This window comes from Symphodus melops (assembly GCF_947650265.1).
Source record: "Symphodus melops genome assembly, chromosome: 20".
In the NCBI taxonomy this organism is placed as follows: domain Eukaryota; kingdom Metazoa; phylum Chordata; class Actinopteri; order Labriformes; family Labridae; genus Symphodus; species Symphodus melops.
This window is the reverse complement of record NC_136710.1, coordinates 19,246,712-19,264,878: the sequence shown is the minus strand read 5'-3', so window position 1 is coordinate 19,264,878 and position 18,167 is coordinate 19,246,712. Positions and strand designations below refer to the sequence as shown.

The following is an 18,167-nucleotide window of genomic DNA, read 5'->3' as shown; positions in this document are numbered from 1 at the left end:
GCATTCCTCGGCTCTCTGGTTGCTTGGAGCACAATACTATGACCTGGCACAAAATCCAAGCAGCGAAGAAAGACAAAAGAGCCATCCATGTCATTTTTCTTGACCTGGCCAATGCCTTTGGATCAGTTTCCCATATATCCCCTCTGGGAATCTTTCAACTTCTTCCACGTTTCAGCATCTGTCTCATAGTCTAGTAAAAGCCTAGTCTAGTAAACACCTACAACTGTGCTTCACAACAGCTGACTTTACAACATTATTGCAGTGCACAGAAGTAAGCATCATGGCAGGCTGTACAATTTCCTACCAGGACATCACCAACAGTCTGGAAAACATCAACAAGACCCTTCTACCAGGGAAGCTCAAGCTCTGGTGCCAGCAATTTCGACTTCTCCCTTGGATAATGTGGTCACTCACTATCTACTCCAGAAACGACTGTAGAGAAGATGGCGCGAACCATGACTCTAAATATGCTAAAACACTAACATCAGCCTCTATGGCAAAGGGTTCCTTGAACTGCCTATCACAAGCCTCACCGAAGAGTACAAGTGATCTAAAGCAATGGATGAGCTGGGAAGGCCTGGAAAGGAGAATGCTTAGCTGGAGGGAGCTCTGAGAAATGGAGGCAAGCAACATCTGCTTCATCATCAGAGCCCCCTATGATGTTATCCCATCTCCAAAAAATCTCCACCAATGGTATGGCGAAGACCCAACCTGTGCCCTCTACCCAAATCCAGCAACTCTCTAGCACATCCTCACTAGTTGTAAGACCAAAAAAATCTAACTGTGATTTTGCTGATCAGCAATAAATGTGATTTTAATTGCTCAATATTATTTTCTGTAAGAAAACAACAAAAAACAAAGTCAGTTCAAAGGCCTGATACACATACGATTAGCCAGCTCTACATGGGCCATTTTTAAATCAGATTCAATATATATCCTAGTTTTACCTTTCTTGACGCCAGGCGTCATGAAGTACCTCTGGAAGCTAATGAATGTGGCATGGGAAAAATGTATCATACCTAAGGCTTGGTGAAGGACAGGAGGGACCTTAATTCCAAAAGAGAAGAACTCCTCAACAATTGACCAATTCCGTCAGATCAATCTTCTCAATGTGGAGGGAAAGATATTCTTTAGTGTTGTGGCTAAAAGACTTTCAGTAGTTCTGCAATGTAACAACTTTGTGGACACCTCAGTGCAGAAGGCAGGCATAGGTGGCTTCTCAGGATGTCTGGAGCATGCCAACACCATCTGGCACCAGGTACAAACAGCCAAGAAGGAGAAAAAAGATCTACATGTGGTCTTTTTAGACCTCGCAAATGCCTTCGGGTCAGTGCCTCACGAGGTGCTGTGGGCAGCGTTTGACTTCTTCCAAATCCCAGAGGATATCACAAGACTGGTCCAGAACCTATTTCCAGGACCTCAAGTTCTGTGTTACAGCACAGTCTGTTACAACTACCTGGCAGCGCCTGGAAGTAGGGATAATGGCAGGCTGCACAATTTCTCCACATGCTTTCACAATGGCCATGGAGCTCATTATTCGAGCATCTCGATGGGTGGTAGGAGGAGAACGTCTGAAGAGTGGGCTGCGATTTCCTCCAATCAAGGCGTATATGGATGACATGACGACCAAAACAACAACAAAGGCATGCACCAGACGACTACTGGACAAACTCCAGACAAACATCAGATGGGCACGAATGGAGATTAAACCCAGTAAGTCCCGCAGTATCTCTTTGATCAAAGGCCAACTGTCCGATGAGAGGTTCCACATCAATGATCTGCCGATACCAACGATACAGGAGAAGTCCATCAAAAGCCTTGGTCGCTGGTATAACGCAAATCTCAAAGATACCAACCAAGTGGAACAACTCAAGCAGGACACCATCTGTGGCCTCAAGCAAATTAACAACACTGCTCTCCCAGGCAAGTTGAAGCTGTGGTGTTTCCAGTTTGGACTGCTGCCTCGTCTCATGTGGCCTTTATCTATGTACGAGATCACCCTTTCTCATGTGAATCGGTTGGAACAATTGGTGAACGCACAAGTGAGTGGCTGGGACTACCCAAATGCCTCAGCACTATAGGCCTGTATGGTAATGGAGCCCTCTCACTGCCAATTTCAAGCCTGGTGGAGGAGTACAAATGTGCTAAAACAAAGCTTGAGATGACGCTCACAGATTCCAGGGATCCTTTTGTCAGAGGTGCCGCTATCACCCTGGCAACAGGTAGGAAATGGAGGCCTGTGACAGCAGTGGCACAGGCGAAGGCAGCTCTAAGACACCGAGACATAGTGGGGAAAGTCCAACAAGGAAGACAGGGCCTAGGACTAGGAACAACAACACCCACATGGCAGAAGGCAACACCATCTGAACGTCGGCAGCTGGTGGTTGAGGAGGTGCGCCACCAGGAAGAAGCAGCCAGACATGCAACTGCAGTCTCTCAAGTCAAGCAGGGCCGCTGGATGAATTGGGAAGGTGTGGAGAGGAAGAAAATCCCCTGGAGCGAAATGTGGAGCATGGAGGCCAACAGGGTTAGTTTCATCGTAAGAGCAACATATGACACCCTACCCTCTCCAACTAATTTACATCTCTGGTTTGGGGAAGGACCCAGCCTGTCAGCTGTGTGCTGCACCAGCAACCCTTAAACACATCCTGGTGGGTTGCAAGACCAGCCTCAACCAAGGCAGATATACCTGGCGCCACAATCAGGTGCTGAAATGCCTGGCGGCCTCTTGAAAAGAAGAGGGTAACCACCAATACCATGCCCCTGAAATACCTTCCCCTGACTACCTTCTCTAGAAATGAGCGTTGACCTAGGCCAGAGGCTCACTTTCCCACCGGAAATTGCAGTGACCAACCTGCGACCAGACTTGGTCCTCTGGTCCATATCCTGTCGACGTGTCTTCATCATCGAATTGACAGTACCGTGGGAGGAGGCCATTGATGAAGCATACGAAAGGAAGAGCCAACTTAGCAGTTGATGCAGAGGATCGGGGCTGGAGCGTAAAGGTGCGACCAGTAGAGGTTGGCTGTAGGGGATTTGTAGCCAGTTCCACCACAAGGCTCCTGAAGAAGGTCGGCATCAGAGGGAAGACTCAACAGAAGGCCCTCAAGGAGCTAGCCAATGTTGCCGAAAAGAGCAGTCATTGGTTGTGGATGAAGAGAAAGGAGACCGTTTGGGCTGCCAAATGGCCGCAGGGTGCCCCCAGTGTGACGCACGCCCAGGTCTGATCAGCCTGTGGCGGGCCAGCCACGGAGGAGGGCGTCTTGTGAGAAAAGGCTGAAACGCCCTAAGGCTCTGTGGTACACAACTGATGATGTGTTGGACTGGTGGCACCAGGCGGTCAAGTCCCAAATCTCTTAATCCAACCCCACTCAGAGAACATCTCCTTCATTATGACTGAGCTGATCATCATGGGATAGTAACACCAAGTCATAGCAAGAATCCTTGTGTGCAAGTTCTCCAAAATACTTCATTGTATTTCTTTAGCTGTAGTTATACTTATTTAATGTAAATATCCTTTACATATTATTTTATTAACCTCTGCTCAAGGACCTTATGTCTCAAATCAACACGTTTTATTCTTCATCAAATGAACATTTGTGTTTTTTGGTTCATGGAATTGTCATCTTGAATGTGTTTGAATCATGTGTTCCATCATTTCCATCATACATAATTTCTATATTAAATTCAGTAATGTATTTTTCAAATACATTACTGAACTTTTTGACTGTTTCTGATTTAAACTTCTTGAGAACTCATTCTGAAATGAGGTAGAAAAAGTGATGATTACTACAGTTAATGTTTATTTCTTCAGTTAAACATCAGACGTGGCGCCCCTTACAATATATAAATATCTTAATTCACTACAGGTGTTGGGATTTTGCAGAGCTATCACCATGCAACACAAATGTTGAGTTTTATATCAGTCAGATTTGATTAATCAGTTAATACTGATCATTTTACTTAATCATGAATGTTTATTAAGTATCTGTATTGAAAGAAATGGAATTGTACACAATCCCTGGCACCCAGCTTGTTTTACAATGCACACACACCAGTAATCACAAACTTTTCTCAAACTGTAACAGTTTATTTAAGAGAGCCACTTCACACTACAACAGCTATGACAAGCTAATCTAAAGTAATCCAAACATGAAGCAAACAGTGAATGAGTTGTCAGTGTGTAGTTATATTGTCATATATTGTTATATAGTTGTCAGTGTGTATATATATATATATATATATATGTCTAAAGCCGACAGTAAAGAAACACAAACCTTGTACACTCATTACTGTGAAGTTAAACACAGGTTCATTTCATCTACAGAGATTAAACTTTTCATTGTTTTTCTTCTGAAGACTTTTTAAAGTTAAAAGCCAGAGTAAAAAGGTAGGTCTTGAGTTATTGATTCTGATATTAGATCAGATCTGTTCCATCTCTAATTACAGACTGTACAGCTATAGTTCACTTTCACAGCTCAGTCTTTTCTTCTTTGACATTTTCTTCTCCTTGTGGAAAACTTTCCCATCAGGCTGCTCTCTCCACTTCAGGGTGACTCCACTCAGTCCATTCTCCTTCAGCCGGTCCTGGAACTGAAAGATACAAAGGGAAACCATTTCTACACTTTTTCTTCAATCTGTATTGTTGTTGGAAGCTTGAATGAGTTTCACCTGGCAGGCTAACAGGATAGAAACACTGTCAAACACACAAATGAAGAAAAACATTCCCCCATCACTCACTTGGACAACCATTCAAAGTTTTCTAAAAAGGTTTGGAGACTCACCTTTTTCAGGATCTGTGCTTTCACAGCAGGGTCATTCGGATCCACAGTGGAGTCCTCTGGCTTCATCCTGATCTTTATCACCTGCCGTTTTACTGTCACACAGAAACAAAGAAGAAACTGTGCTGTCCAGTTACTGCTTCATTATAATAAATTACAAATGATCAATATTTAAAGCTACAATCTCTTTAAGTGAAAGTCAGTTTATCACTTACCTGGAGAGCCGTAGCAAATGAACGGGTATTTCGTTTCGCAGTCTGACACAATCCATGTTCCTGATGTTGGCAACTCTGCAGCTCCACAAACCACACTTGTGGAGCCTAATGGAGATGGACCGATTTTCCAATATGCGTATGTAGAGAGACTCCCATTAGACCAGTTCACGTCAGGATCTCTGTACAAACCAATCCACGCAAAGGTTCCGGTTGGCACCAAGCTCACGATCGTCTGGGTCTCACTGTCGTTCCTCACAGTGGCCAGGTCTGTGAAGTTCTCCCTGCAGTATTTCTGAGCGTCGGACCAACCCATGCTTTTGTTGACAAAAACAAAGTCAGGATACTGTTGAGTCCCTGCAGTTACAGATCGAGAAAAAGGAAATGATTAATCCAAGTCAAATGTTCGGTAAACTTCTTTAAAGTCCATTATGGAACAAAATGCAACATGATCAGCAGCTCCTGAGGAAGTTCAACTTGCCCACGGAGCTTCTGATCATGTTCTACACCGCTACCACTGTCTGATTTGGATCTGCAACCAAACTGGACAGACATCAGACTGCAAAGGACAATCAGGACTGCAGAAAAGATCATCGGTGTCAACCTTCCCCCATCCAGGATTTATACATTCAATATTACGATAATGAAACTCGACAATTCCTTAGGAAATTGTCAGGGTGGTTTCCAAAACTGAAATCTTTTGCAGATACTCTCAAGAATTTGAACTTTTGCCAGTTATTTTGAATGGGGCAAATTTCTGTTGCTTAAACTCAATTTGTGTCCACACTGTGTGCCTGAGGTTTCAACAGAGTAATAGCACCCATGTGGCTACCAAGCCGCTCGCTTTGATACCTTACTTGTGTGTGAGACACAAACGCTGTGGGAGGAGTAGCGCGCAAAATTTTGAGAATATAATAATAATATTAGCAATAGCAATAGTGTGGACCCAGCGTGTCCTGGGTTGACCCCGAGGCCCATGCCTGGAACACCTCCCGAGGGAGGCGTCCAGGGGGCATCCGGACCAGATGCCCAAACCACCTCAACTCTTCTCAATGTGAAGGAGTAGCGTCTCTACTCCGAGCTCCTCCCTGGTGACCGAGCTCCTCACCCTAATTACAATGCAAAACATACAATATCTGATTCATCCCTGAATCAGATTTTAGCTCTAGAGAATGGAATTATATTGGACCTTCTTTTAAATAAGAGATTACACTCCTATCATTTCTGTGTGCACTAATACTCAATCCCATTCCATCAATCAGTGCCCAAGTTGTGCCAATCAAAGCAAAAAAGTCTGGATGTGCCCCTGTTTATCTCTCTCTTACCTGTGTAACAGAAAAATGTAAATCTGTCATCGCATACAAAATCCACCCATCTTCCATGACCTACAATTCGAACACAGTATTGACCTCCCCAGAAGTCAGGTTCTTGTCCAGGTTGCCAGTTCCTGTAATCAGCTCCACTCCCTGTGTAGCCGTCTGACCATTTCCACTGGATCTTACTGTACAGACCGATCCAGACAGAATGATCAGCGAGCAGAGATGGAACTGTGGATTTCAGTTGTTGCACTTCTTCATAGTTTTCAACAGTGGCCAGGTCTGTGTACTTCTGTCTGCAGTGGGTCTGAGCTTCAGTCCAAGTCATAGGCTCAGCTACATAGTGGTACTGAAAGGGAAGGCATGAGGAGATGTTCCAGCCTGTGAGGAGAACATACAGTAAGCAGTAAATAAACAGGTGCTCTGCTGCACCTACAACATTAATGATATAAAGCTGCTTTAACACAACTATTCATGTACAAAGTTTCTGTTTATGTGGAGATACAATCGTCGAAGCCACATTTGTAGAACAAAACATGCAACCCCACCTGGCAGGGATAGGTATGAGTACCGTAAATTCCGGACTATAGGCCGCTACTTTTTTGTCACGTTTTGAACACTGCGGGTTTTACAACGATGCAGCTTATTTATGGATTTTGTTGGGGGACAATGAGCTTCTGCAACAAAAATATTTGACCTCGTCACTTCAGATCTTAATATCAGTTATTTTGCGCTTCATGCACGCACCTTAACCTGGAAAACACACGGAGAAATGCATATGATGCAGCTTTCAAGTTAACGGCGATCGACCTGGCTGTCAAAGAAGGAAATAGAGCTGCTGCGCGTAAAGTTGACACTGACAGCAACAACGAAAAAGAGACTGAGGAAGTGAGTAATGAAATCATTCTGAGTCAGTGAATGGATGGACTTTTTCCTGTGAAATGTATTACGGTATTACGGTGATCTTTTTCATCAGCTGTGTTACAGACACTGTTCAATAAAGGATTTCCAGTAGGCTTCGTATTTGCGGATGTTACCGGTATCCTACGTATTTAATTAAAAGTTAAAATAATGTTTTTGTGTCACGTCTTTCTGTGTAAATAGCTCTGTTACAACGTGGACACCTGCGGCTTATAATCAAGTGCAGCTTATATATGTACAAATACATTATTTACTTATTTTTAGACGGTGCGGCTTGTATCCAGGTGCGCTCAATAGTCTGGAATTTACAGTACTTGCCAATGACCCAATCATTCACACACCTGTGCAAGCGTTGCATTTGGCTACAAACATGTGACTCCATCAGCCAAGGCTTCAGCTTTAGAGCACACAGACCCAGACTTTAGTATTAACCACGCTTAACCACATGCACTTGATGATCGTGTGTGCTTGTGCACATGACGCAAGTAATATGGGGGTGGCAAAAGAGCGTCTTCTTGAGTGGGAATCGATGCTGTGCTTTGCACACACTCTAGCTTCACACTCATACTTTACTCAATTAATAAAGTTAAAGAGGACATTTTATGAAAAATCCAAAGTGTTTTTGAACAGATTTTTGGTTAACCCGAGTATCTACCGACCCATAACATGTGAAATAAATCCATCCAGTCCTTTATTTGTGGTCGGCATGAATCTTACAAGACAGAGAAAAATGATCCGTTTCAAATGCTCTAAACTCGTGATGTCACAAGTGGGATTCTGGTCATAAAAAAATCCCATCCCCTGATATCTCCACCTCCCGCATAGAGCAACTTTTTTATTGTGTTTCAAGAAACATACACTAAAATTAAGTGTTCTGTGAGAGCTGGTTTCTACAGGGTCACAAACCTCTGTCACAGGCAAAGCAGCACTTTTTTTTGTAGGCTATTTGAATCAAGTTAGGTGAACAACTTATCGGTGATATTATTTTGTGCCAAGGGAAACTGCAGGCTTAAAAAAACTGTTTTAGTTTTTTAGCTTATTATTCATTTTAACAATGAATGAATGATTTAGGCTGTTTTACTAGAGTGTTAAGCAACACATAAATTCAAACAAAACAAAATATGAATATAAGCGGTTCGTACTGTTGATTTATGCATTTGACATTGAAATTGTTGTCTTTTCTTGGCCATTTATTGATTGTAAAGTACAAATAAAGTAAAGTTTAAATATTGGGCATTGAGGTAATTATACAAAAGCCTAAAATTCAGGAGGTCCGTGTCTGGCGGACCCTTTCTTGTTTATGCTAAAAAAAACAAACATAATTTGTTAGTTCATTACGTAATTCAAGTAATCGAGGACACAGATTACTGTTAATTCCCATCCCTACCACCTGGCTTGTAAAAGTCACGCAAGCCACCAAAACCCAGCCAATGTAATCATAAAGACCACCTCTTAAACAACTTAATTACCGAAGACATTGTGGATTGTATAATAATAAGCAGTTATAATTAAACAGAGTTTACTGACCTGTGAGACACAAAAGACCCAGCAAGAACTTCTCCTTCATCTTGGTGCTCTGTGAACTGAACACGAAGTCAAGACTCTCTACTGATATCAGAGACACTGATATGCAAATCTAAAGAAATTCAACACCAGCTCATTATCTCATTATCACATTATCCCATTATCCCATTGTGACTGGTTTAGGTGTATTTGCAATGGCAGACATTCTAGAAGAGGACAAGAAATTACCCTGACGTGTGAGAATGTGTCCCAGAAATGTGTGCACTTGCCGTCTTGAAACAGATGTTTCAACAGAGCAACAGTGTCAGTTTTGCACTGCTCCTTCTAGGAGGAGATCATCCACATACAGTGCAATTGGGCCGACCCTCGGGTCAGAACCAGAGTGGATAAACTACGAGACAAAGCTACGTTGTACAGTGATGGAGAGGATGTGTATCTCGTCCCATACAACAAAAAGTAAAAAAAAAAAAAATTACTGAGAATCTTTGTGGGACTGAGAAAAAGGTGCTCAACAAATCGACAACAGAGAAATATTTTGAGCCTTCTGGAGATTGAGATATAAATGGTGTAAGGATTTGGAACATTTGGAGCAGGTGCAGAAATGTTTCCAAAAGAGGTTGAAAAACAGGGCATATACCTTCCAGAGCTTCTCTTTTGAGAAGATACTTTTTAATAATAAGTCTGTATTCTGATTTTGGAATAATTGAGACAGGCTCAGAATTTGTGATGAGTCCCATATGCAGGGTCCAAAATTAACTTTTTTGACTCACCAACCAAGGTGTCGGATAGATAGATAAAAAAAACCTATGATTCACCAGCCAAATGTATTTTTTTTAGCAAGGAAATTAAAAATGTGTGTATTTGTGTCTGTTACAGTACATGTAATTGGGAAGGCATTATGTTCAGTAGAATCAATCATAGATTAAATCACAGATTTAACAATTGTATAGGTAAAGAAATTGAGACTTTAAAAAATATATTTCTTTACTTATATTTTTAAATAGGCATTTCCAAGATCCACCCTGCTCCCCTTTTAAAACACACTTAATACCTATAACATAGTTCTGATGACTTTTTTGAAAAACATTTACCCGCCCTGTAGCCCACTAAAAAAGCCCACCCTGCCCACAGAGTGTTTGTCTGAGTCTCAAAGAGAAGTTAAAACTCAAGGAGATAAGGGATGTCTGCGGGACTGCACACAGGAAATACAAATGAGGTTGACTGTCGCCACTCGAGCAGACAGTGTGTCTACAGTGCCCTTCTGTTTGCCTGACACAGAAACAACACAGAAAACGACCTTATATATATATATATATATATATTTGTGTGTTAAAAAAAAAGGCCTGCAAATACATTTTTTAAATGTCAAATTTTCAATTTCCTGCTCTGATAAAATTATTGTATCTGTGACTTTAATCTGTGAATGATTCAACTGTATCAGACACAAAAACATAATTTGTTAATTCAGCGGGTGAATTTTATCTACCCACCACCTTGGCCGGGGTTTCAAAAAGTTAATTTCGGACCCTGACTCATTCAGTCAACTACTCTTAGGGTTAAGTGTATTGACCTTCTGAAGGTCACAAACCTGACTGTGATCGTATTAAAGGCAAATTCATGCAAACGATGGAGCTAGATGCAAACTAAGAAGCTTTTGCAGGAGTGAGAGCAGAAGATTGGCACATGATCAGCCCGACATATCAGGCCAGTCTCACTTTGATTACTTTTTTAGAAATAGTGTATAATAGTTATTGAAAAGTGTTCTTACAGTGAGTGTTGAGAGAGGAGGACATGAGTTCAGCATCCACAACATGCAGACTTTTCTATAGAGCCTGCTCTGTCTTATTGAGCATGCTCTGTGTACTAAGTTGTGCAACTTGAGCACGGACGGACGGTCGGTCGGTCAGACGGACGGTCGGTCGATCATCCGTTGGTCGGTCGTCCGTCGGACGGTCGATTGACATGTTTAAGTCAGAGGATAAAGAGGTGCACAGAGGCAGAAATCATAAAGGGAGGGGGCTCTCACACCACTCTAAACATTGAGGCAAACGTCATGTGTATACCAACCATTGGCACAATGGACAGTTTTCCATCATCTCCTGTGTTTCATGATTCTGAATATCTGGACTCTTCCAGTGACCGCTGTGAAAGGACCGCTGACAACATAGGAAAGTCTAAGAGAGCCGGGGTGCAAGATGGCTCGATGACTGACAACATGGTTAGAGACCTAGGAACAGACACGACTACACGCAAGAAAACTTCACATGAGGCATGTACCTGTGGATGGGCGAAATTGAGGAGTGGAGGGGTTGAGGACCCACCAGGGAAAGAGAGGGTGCTTGAGAGAGCAAAGACAAGGGCCTCACATTGTACGTTGCTTCTTACAAAGCAACCAGTCAAATAAGTCGATTGAAGGAGGATAATGCAAGCACAGAAATGCCAGTGGAGGAACCCACCCAGCTACAGAAACCCAAGGAGGAAAAGATGAAAGGGCACAGACCAGGTGTGGAGTGGCCGAAAGTCACTTCCCACTCAAAATGCGCACAGTAGAGAAAATGCTGGAAAGGATGGGCGACATCATCTACCACTACCGAGAAGAGCGTTTTGGAGTGGACACAAGGAGAAGTGACAAAGCAACACCAACACCAACCAAATCGAGGAGACAGCAAGAGATTTCAAGACTGGTCAGAGAGAGAAGGCAGCTGAGAAAGCAGTGGAAGAACGCCTCTGATGCAGAGAGAGAGGGTCTCACACTACTCCAGGGGTATATCAAGTGTTGGTTGGCAACATTGCAAAGAGCAGAGAACTGGAGGAAACTTCCGAAGAAGAAGGAACACACAAGAACACAGTTCTTTAAAAAAACCCTTCAAGTTCGTCAAGACATTGTCGCAAAGAAAAAGGCGTAACCTTGAAAATTACAAAGCTGGAAGAACGTCTTGAAAAGATCCACCATGACACAAAAAGGCATAAACAGACAGTTATCCCACATGACATCCCACCTATTTAACCTCCTGAATTCGATCTGAAGACTTGCCCTCCAAAATGGAAGGTAGTAGAGCGTAAGGTACGGCGTTTAAGATCTGCATCAGCCCCCTGGGCCGAATGGAGTACCGTATAAGGAGCTTATTTATCAGTTACATATATAAATATCTTAATTCACTACAGGTGTTGGGATTTTGCAGAGCTATCACCATGCAACACAAATGTTGAGTTTTATATCAGTCAGATTTGATTAATCAGTTAATACTGATCATTTTTCTTAATCATGAATGTTTATTAAGTATCTGTATTGAAAGAAATGGATTTGTACACGATCCCTGGCACCCAGCTTGTTTCACAATGCACACACACCAGTAATCACAAACTTTTCTCAAACTGTAACAGTTTATTTAAGAGAGCCACTTCAGACTACAACAGCTATGACAAGCTAATCTAAAGTAATCCAAACATTATGAAGCAAACAGTGAATGAGTTGTCAGTGTGTAGTTATATTGTCATATATTGTTATATAGTTGTCAGTGTGTGTATATATATATATATATATATATATATATATATATATATATATATATATATATATATATATATATATATATATATATATATATATATGTCTAAAGCCGACAGTAAAGAAACACAAACCTTGTACACTCATTACAGTGAAGTTAAACACAGGTACATTTCATCTACAGAGATTAAACTTTTCATTGTTTTTCTTCTAAAGACTTTTTAAAGTTAAAAGCCAGACTAAAAAGGTAGGTCTTGAGTTATTGATTCTGATATTAGATCAGATCTGTCCCATCTCTAATTACAGACTGTACAGCTATAGTTCACTTTCACAGCTCAGTCTTCTCCTTCTTTGACATTTTCTTCTCCTTGTGGAAAACTTTCCCATCAGGCTGCTCTCTCCACTTCAGGGTGACTCCACTCAGTCCATTCTCCTTCAGCCGGTCCTGGAACTGAAAGACACAAAGGGAAACCATTTCTAAACTTTTTCTTCAATCTGTATTGTTGTTGGAAGCTTGAATGAGTTTCACCAGGCAGGCTAACAGGATAGAAACACAGTCAAACACACAAATGAAGAAAAACATTCCCCCCATCACTCACTTGGACAACCATTCAAAGTTTTCTAAAAAGGTTTGGAGACTCACCTTTTTCAGGATCTGTGCTTTCACAGCAGGGTCATTCAGATCCACAGTGGAGTCCTCTGGCTTCATCCTGATCTTTATCACCTGCCGTTTTACTGTCACACAGAAACAAAGAAGAAACTGAGCTGTCCAGTTACTGCTTCATTACAATAAATTACAAATGATCATCATCTAGTGCTGCAATCTCTTTAAGTGAAAGTCAGTTTATCACTTACCTGGAGAGTTGTAGCAAACGAACGGGTATTTATTTTTACAGTCTGACACAGTCCATTGTCCTGATGTTGGCAACTCTGCAGCTCCACAAATCACACTCATGGAGCCTAGTGGAGTTCGATTTCCTTTCCAGTTTGTGTAATTGGAGAGACTTCCATTGGACCAGTTAATGTCAGGATCTCTGTACAAACCAATCCAAGCCCAGTATCCTCTTCGCTTCGAGCTCTTCATCTTCTGGTTCTCAGTGTAGTTCCTCACAGTGGCCAGGTCTGTGTAGTTCTCCCTGCAGTGCTTCTGAGCGTCGGACCAACTCTTTCCCTCACTGACATGAACAAAGTCAGGATCCTGTTGAGTCCCTGCAGGTACAGTTAGAAAAAAAGGAAATGATTGATCCAAGTCAATTTTTGAACATATTGCATAATATGTAGAATTCTGATAACAATGAGATGTTTATTGTTGCCAAGGAAACACCTGATGTCACGTCAAAAACTGCTACGTAAGGAAGTGTGAGCTGCTACTGAAGGATGCTGTCCTGCTGCTGTATGAGCTGCTCTGATAAAACACTTCATGTACATTACACTCGGATACATCGTCAGTAAACATATTCTCTTCCCTAAGTCGATATCGCCCGTTTGCTTGTAGTTTGGAGAGGAGGGGGGTCGGGGGTCAGGGGAGTAGCAGGGACAATCACTCCCATGATTCCCCGTCAGCTTTAACATCATGTTGTGTTATTTTTTTGATGAAAGCCCCCTGGATGGGGATTTTATATACTGTGAGTTTAAAGACAATGTGTAAGATATCGTATTAAATCTTAATGACCTTAAAATATGATTAGACAAGTGAACGTGTTATGTTGAAGTGCTGTCTTCTCTGACAACCAAGCAGCAGCCAGTATGTCCTCCTTCTCACTTCAAATTCCTGTCTGGGTTCTATTTGGTGCGAACCTTGTAAAACCTTGGTGCACATTGACTCTAGGGAGGAGGTGGGGTGGAGACAGACCTCTCTCTCCTACGTGTATCCTAATGAATCATCCCTGAATCAGATTTTAGCTCTAGAGAATGGAATAACATTGGACCTTCTTTTAAAGGAGAGATTACACTCCTATCATTTCTGTGCACTAATACTCCATCCCACTCCTTCATCAATCAGTGCCCAAGTTGAAGAAATGCCACTGTTTCTCTCTCTCTTACCTGTGTGACAGATAAATGAAAATCTCCTTGTGCAGTGTGCATCTCGCCATGATCCATAATCTCCTGTAATAACACAGTATTGACCTCCTTCAAAGTCGGGTTCTGTTCCGCCCCAGTTCCTGTAATCAGCTCCACTCCCTGTGTAGCCGTCTGACCATTTCCACTGGATCTTACTGTACAGACCGATCCAGACAGAATGATCACCGAGCAGAGATGGAACTGTGGATTTCAGTTGTTCCACTTCTTCAGTGTTTTCAACAGTGGCCAGGTCTGTGTACTTCTGTCTGCAGTGGGTCTGAGCTTCAGTCCAAGTCATAGGCTCAGCTACATAGTGGTACTGAAAGGGAAGGCATGAGGAGATGTTCCAGCCTGTGAGGAGAACATACAGTAAGCAGTAAATAAACAGGTGCTCTGCTGCACCTACAACATTAATGATAAAAAGCTGCTTTAACACAACTATTCATGTACAAAGTTTCTGTTTATGTGGAGATACAGTTGTCAAACTAAAATAATATGTACACTGGCTTCTTCAACAATTACAGTTCAAAAAAGGCAACAACACTGGATAATAAACAAAGGGAGGATCTAAAGAAAAATCCATAGAGGTTTTACAGGGTGTCAGAAATAAAGGCTGAATTAATCAGAAGATAGCATACACTGCTGCTTAGAGAGTCAATGTAAGTAATCTAACCAGTGAGCAATGATTTCTATCTAGACATTGATTGACATTTCTGGACAGCTCTGAAAATGTAAGTTTGCTGTTCTTGTTTGTTTGGGTCCAGACATGAGAATCTCTACACTCCTCTCAGTCAGCTCACTGGAGACAGATGTCAAGAAGTTAGTAACAATTCTGTCTGATTAGTTCATCATTCACAATCAAACAGCTTGTTATCAGAAATCATTTCTGATACAAGACAGTGTCAGATATAAATAACTAAAAACACACATATACACAACATAGTGCTCATTACTTCTATGAAGAGTGAAGTCTTAAACATTTAGGCTAGGTGTTAGTATGTAAAATAAAAATATATATCACTCACTATATGATGATGACTAAACTGATGACATCATCTGACCACACACTCCTCTTCTTAATGATTAGTAATATTTACTATAATTAGCTTGAATTCAAAGCGCTGCTTTTTGAGGGTCTTGAACCTCAGTAGGGGATTTAAGGTCCTTCCAGTGAAATGATCTCTAAAGTTGACCTCTGCTTTGATATCTTAATGCACTCAGGTCAACTTATTTACATCCTCATTTTAATGATTTTAAATAAATTTAGATGATGACCTCACATCCTATGCAAACCTGTCAGGCTATCATTGAACATGTAATGATTAGAGTAAGAGAATAAGTTTAAATATTTTATGTTACCATGAGTTTATGGTGATATTAGGTCTACTATTGAATACATTTTTAAATAGCCTGGACTACAGTTAATGCACACACAGTGTCCTCAGTTTGTACCTGGAGCAGTCTACTTCTAGTCTCTGTCCTCTCTTTCTTCAGCCTCTATTTTTCATCTGCAGCTGTCTGTCTGAATCACATAGAAGCCTGCTGCTGATTCAAAACAACCTAGGCTCACTAAAAACAGGACCCGAGTCATGTTGATGAGGAACAAACATTATCTTAGAGGTGGGGGTTTTTGGCAAAGTTCATTGAGGGTCTAACCTTTTACATTAACTACTGCTTTGAAAAAGTTGAAAGAAAAAATGAACATTTTTCAGAGAGACCATGAAGGCTGGGACTTCATCCTTTCCTGCCGCGTTAGCTTTTGTCAGAGTTACAGGAGAGAAAGAGCAGCAGAGCGAGGCTGAAAAGCAAGATACCATGCCACCCCTCCAGATCCGCCCCTGCTCGTAAAACACACGAACTGATTGTGCTTTTCACTGAATTCATCACATTTTCTTCAGACCAGCCAAAGTAATCAAAGACCACCTCTTAAAACACTTAATTACTGAAGACATTGTGGATTGTAACATAATAAGCAGTTATAATTAAACAGAGTTTACTGACCTGAGAGACACAAGAGACCCAGCAAGAACTTCTCCTTCATCCTGGTGCTCTGTGGACTGAATACGACAGTCTAGACTCTCTACTGATATCAGAGACACTAATATGCAAATCTAAAGACATTCAACACCTGCTCCTTATCCCAGCTGCACAACGTCAGCGTTGCCACCTCTGGAAATAATCAACTGTATTTTAACATTAAAGGATCAATCAGTGAGCTGTGTAAAGAGTGAAATGATGGCGCTCTCCTCCTCTGTGATCATGAAGGAAACCTGCTGTGTTGAAGCTTCTCTGACAACAACGCAGCAGCCAGTATGTCCTTCTAACTTTAGATTCTGTTCCTTAATGGTCTGGATTTGTTTGGACCAGAGAAAGTAGGCGCTTTGAAGGCCCCCCCACACGGCCGTTTTGGACGCCCCTCGGTTTGCCAGCTATGAGATCAGTTATCAGGTCAAACCAACAGGTGTTGCAGCGATGGAAATGATTAAAAGGCAGAAATATTTCAAGATAAAAACACAGCTGGCTAAACACTGAAGCTTCAGTGTGGTCACCATGATCTTAAACATGCCACATGGCAACCAGTGTGCACCTCAACTCTTGAGAAGTTAGTGGAAGGAACAAATTTACAAAAGACCCACCCTCATTTCCCCACTTTAGGAGCAATAGTGCTTTACTGCATGAGAATCAGAAGTGGTATTCGGGTTATCCATTTCTCAAGACGTAACGGACAATGTAGATTTCTAAGATGAAGCTAAACACATGCAAGTTTAGAAATAATGGACTAGGACACCCAAACAGTATTTGTTCAATACCCAACAAAAACTACAATGCACAAATTCACGAGATCATTTTCGCCCTACCTCATGATAAGCTCATGAGTTTGACATGTTTTTAATCTCAGTATGTGGAATAACTAAACCACCAAGGTCAAAACATTTTCATTTTTGAAATCCTTGAAAAAATTTTGGATGGAGAAAATCTCAGCACGACAAAGTACATAGGCACCGAGTAAAGCCGCCTAAAAACGCCCTTGTGTAAGGGCCGTTCTGCAGTCCATTGTTTGGGGCGGGGGGGCATTGGACCACTTGGCATAGAATGACCATTAAGCAAAATGTTCATGTTTTTAAACCACGATTAATCGACTGATTTATCCTTAATTTGACCAGTAGTCGAGTAGGTCAAATGATTACAATTTGCAACTCTAGTTTTTAAATACTTTTTCTGGTAACACTTTCAATTACGGAACCAGTAAATAATTGCTTATGAGCATGCTAATTGGTAGCATATTGGCTGCTTTTAAGAACCTTATTCTATATTATACACAATATTATACAGCTTTTGGGTCATTAGCCAAGAGTTTGTCCTCTATGCCCGCCGTATTAATGCTTGATGATAGTAAGTCAGGAAGTTGTTGTACATGAATTAGGATCTTAATATGCCAAGTTTGATTTGGCCCTCATGAAGCAGAAGTAAGCAAAAGAAAAAGATCATGTATTTCCACCATCCTTCTCCCTCTTTTTGAAAAATAGTCATCTTTTATCCTTAATCTTATTTGTTTTCTTCTCACATTTCATTTTTTGGAGTTTAATAGTTTTTGTGGGTACTCTTATATCGATTTTATTTTCATTTCTTTCTCTACCTTGGTTTTATAGCACTGTGGTCAACTTTGAGAATGTTGTAAATGCTTTATTATCAAACTTGACATGTGTCGTCCTCTCTCACTCAAGCATATAAAAAAGCTTTTTGATAAGAAACAAGGAAATAAAAGTTAGTCTGATGTAAGGGGTTGTTTGTGTGCTATATTTGAACTCTGCTTCCTTTGTTGAAGCCAGAACTACGAGGCTGA

General features: G+C 41.4%; 2 long non-coding RNA genes across 2 annotated transcripts; both read right to left on the bottom strand.

Moving 5' to 3' along the window:
- Positions 1-4,305: 4,305 nt before the first annotated feature.
- On the bottom strand, positions 4,306-5,101 carry LOC306841177. Its single transcript, XR_013781439.1, has 3 exons — positions 4,997-5,101; positions 4,785-4,876; positions 4,306-4,593 (listed from the first exon to the last, which is right to left on the bottom strand). It is a non-coding gene; the product is annotated as an uncharacterized lncRNA (long non-coding RNA).
- A 7,288-nt stretch (positions 5,102-12,389) lies between these two features.
- LOC306841178 lies at positions 12,390-13,212 on the bottom strand. Its single transcript, XR_013781440.1, has 3 exons — positions 13,118-13,212; positions 12,906-12,997; positions 12,390-12,713 (listed from the first exon to the last, which is right to left on the bottom strand). It is a non-coding gene; the product is annotated as an uncharacterized lncRNA (long non-coding RNA).
- Between the last annotated feature and the right edge of the window lie 4,955 nt (positions 13,213-18,167).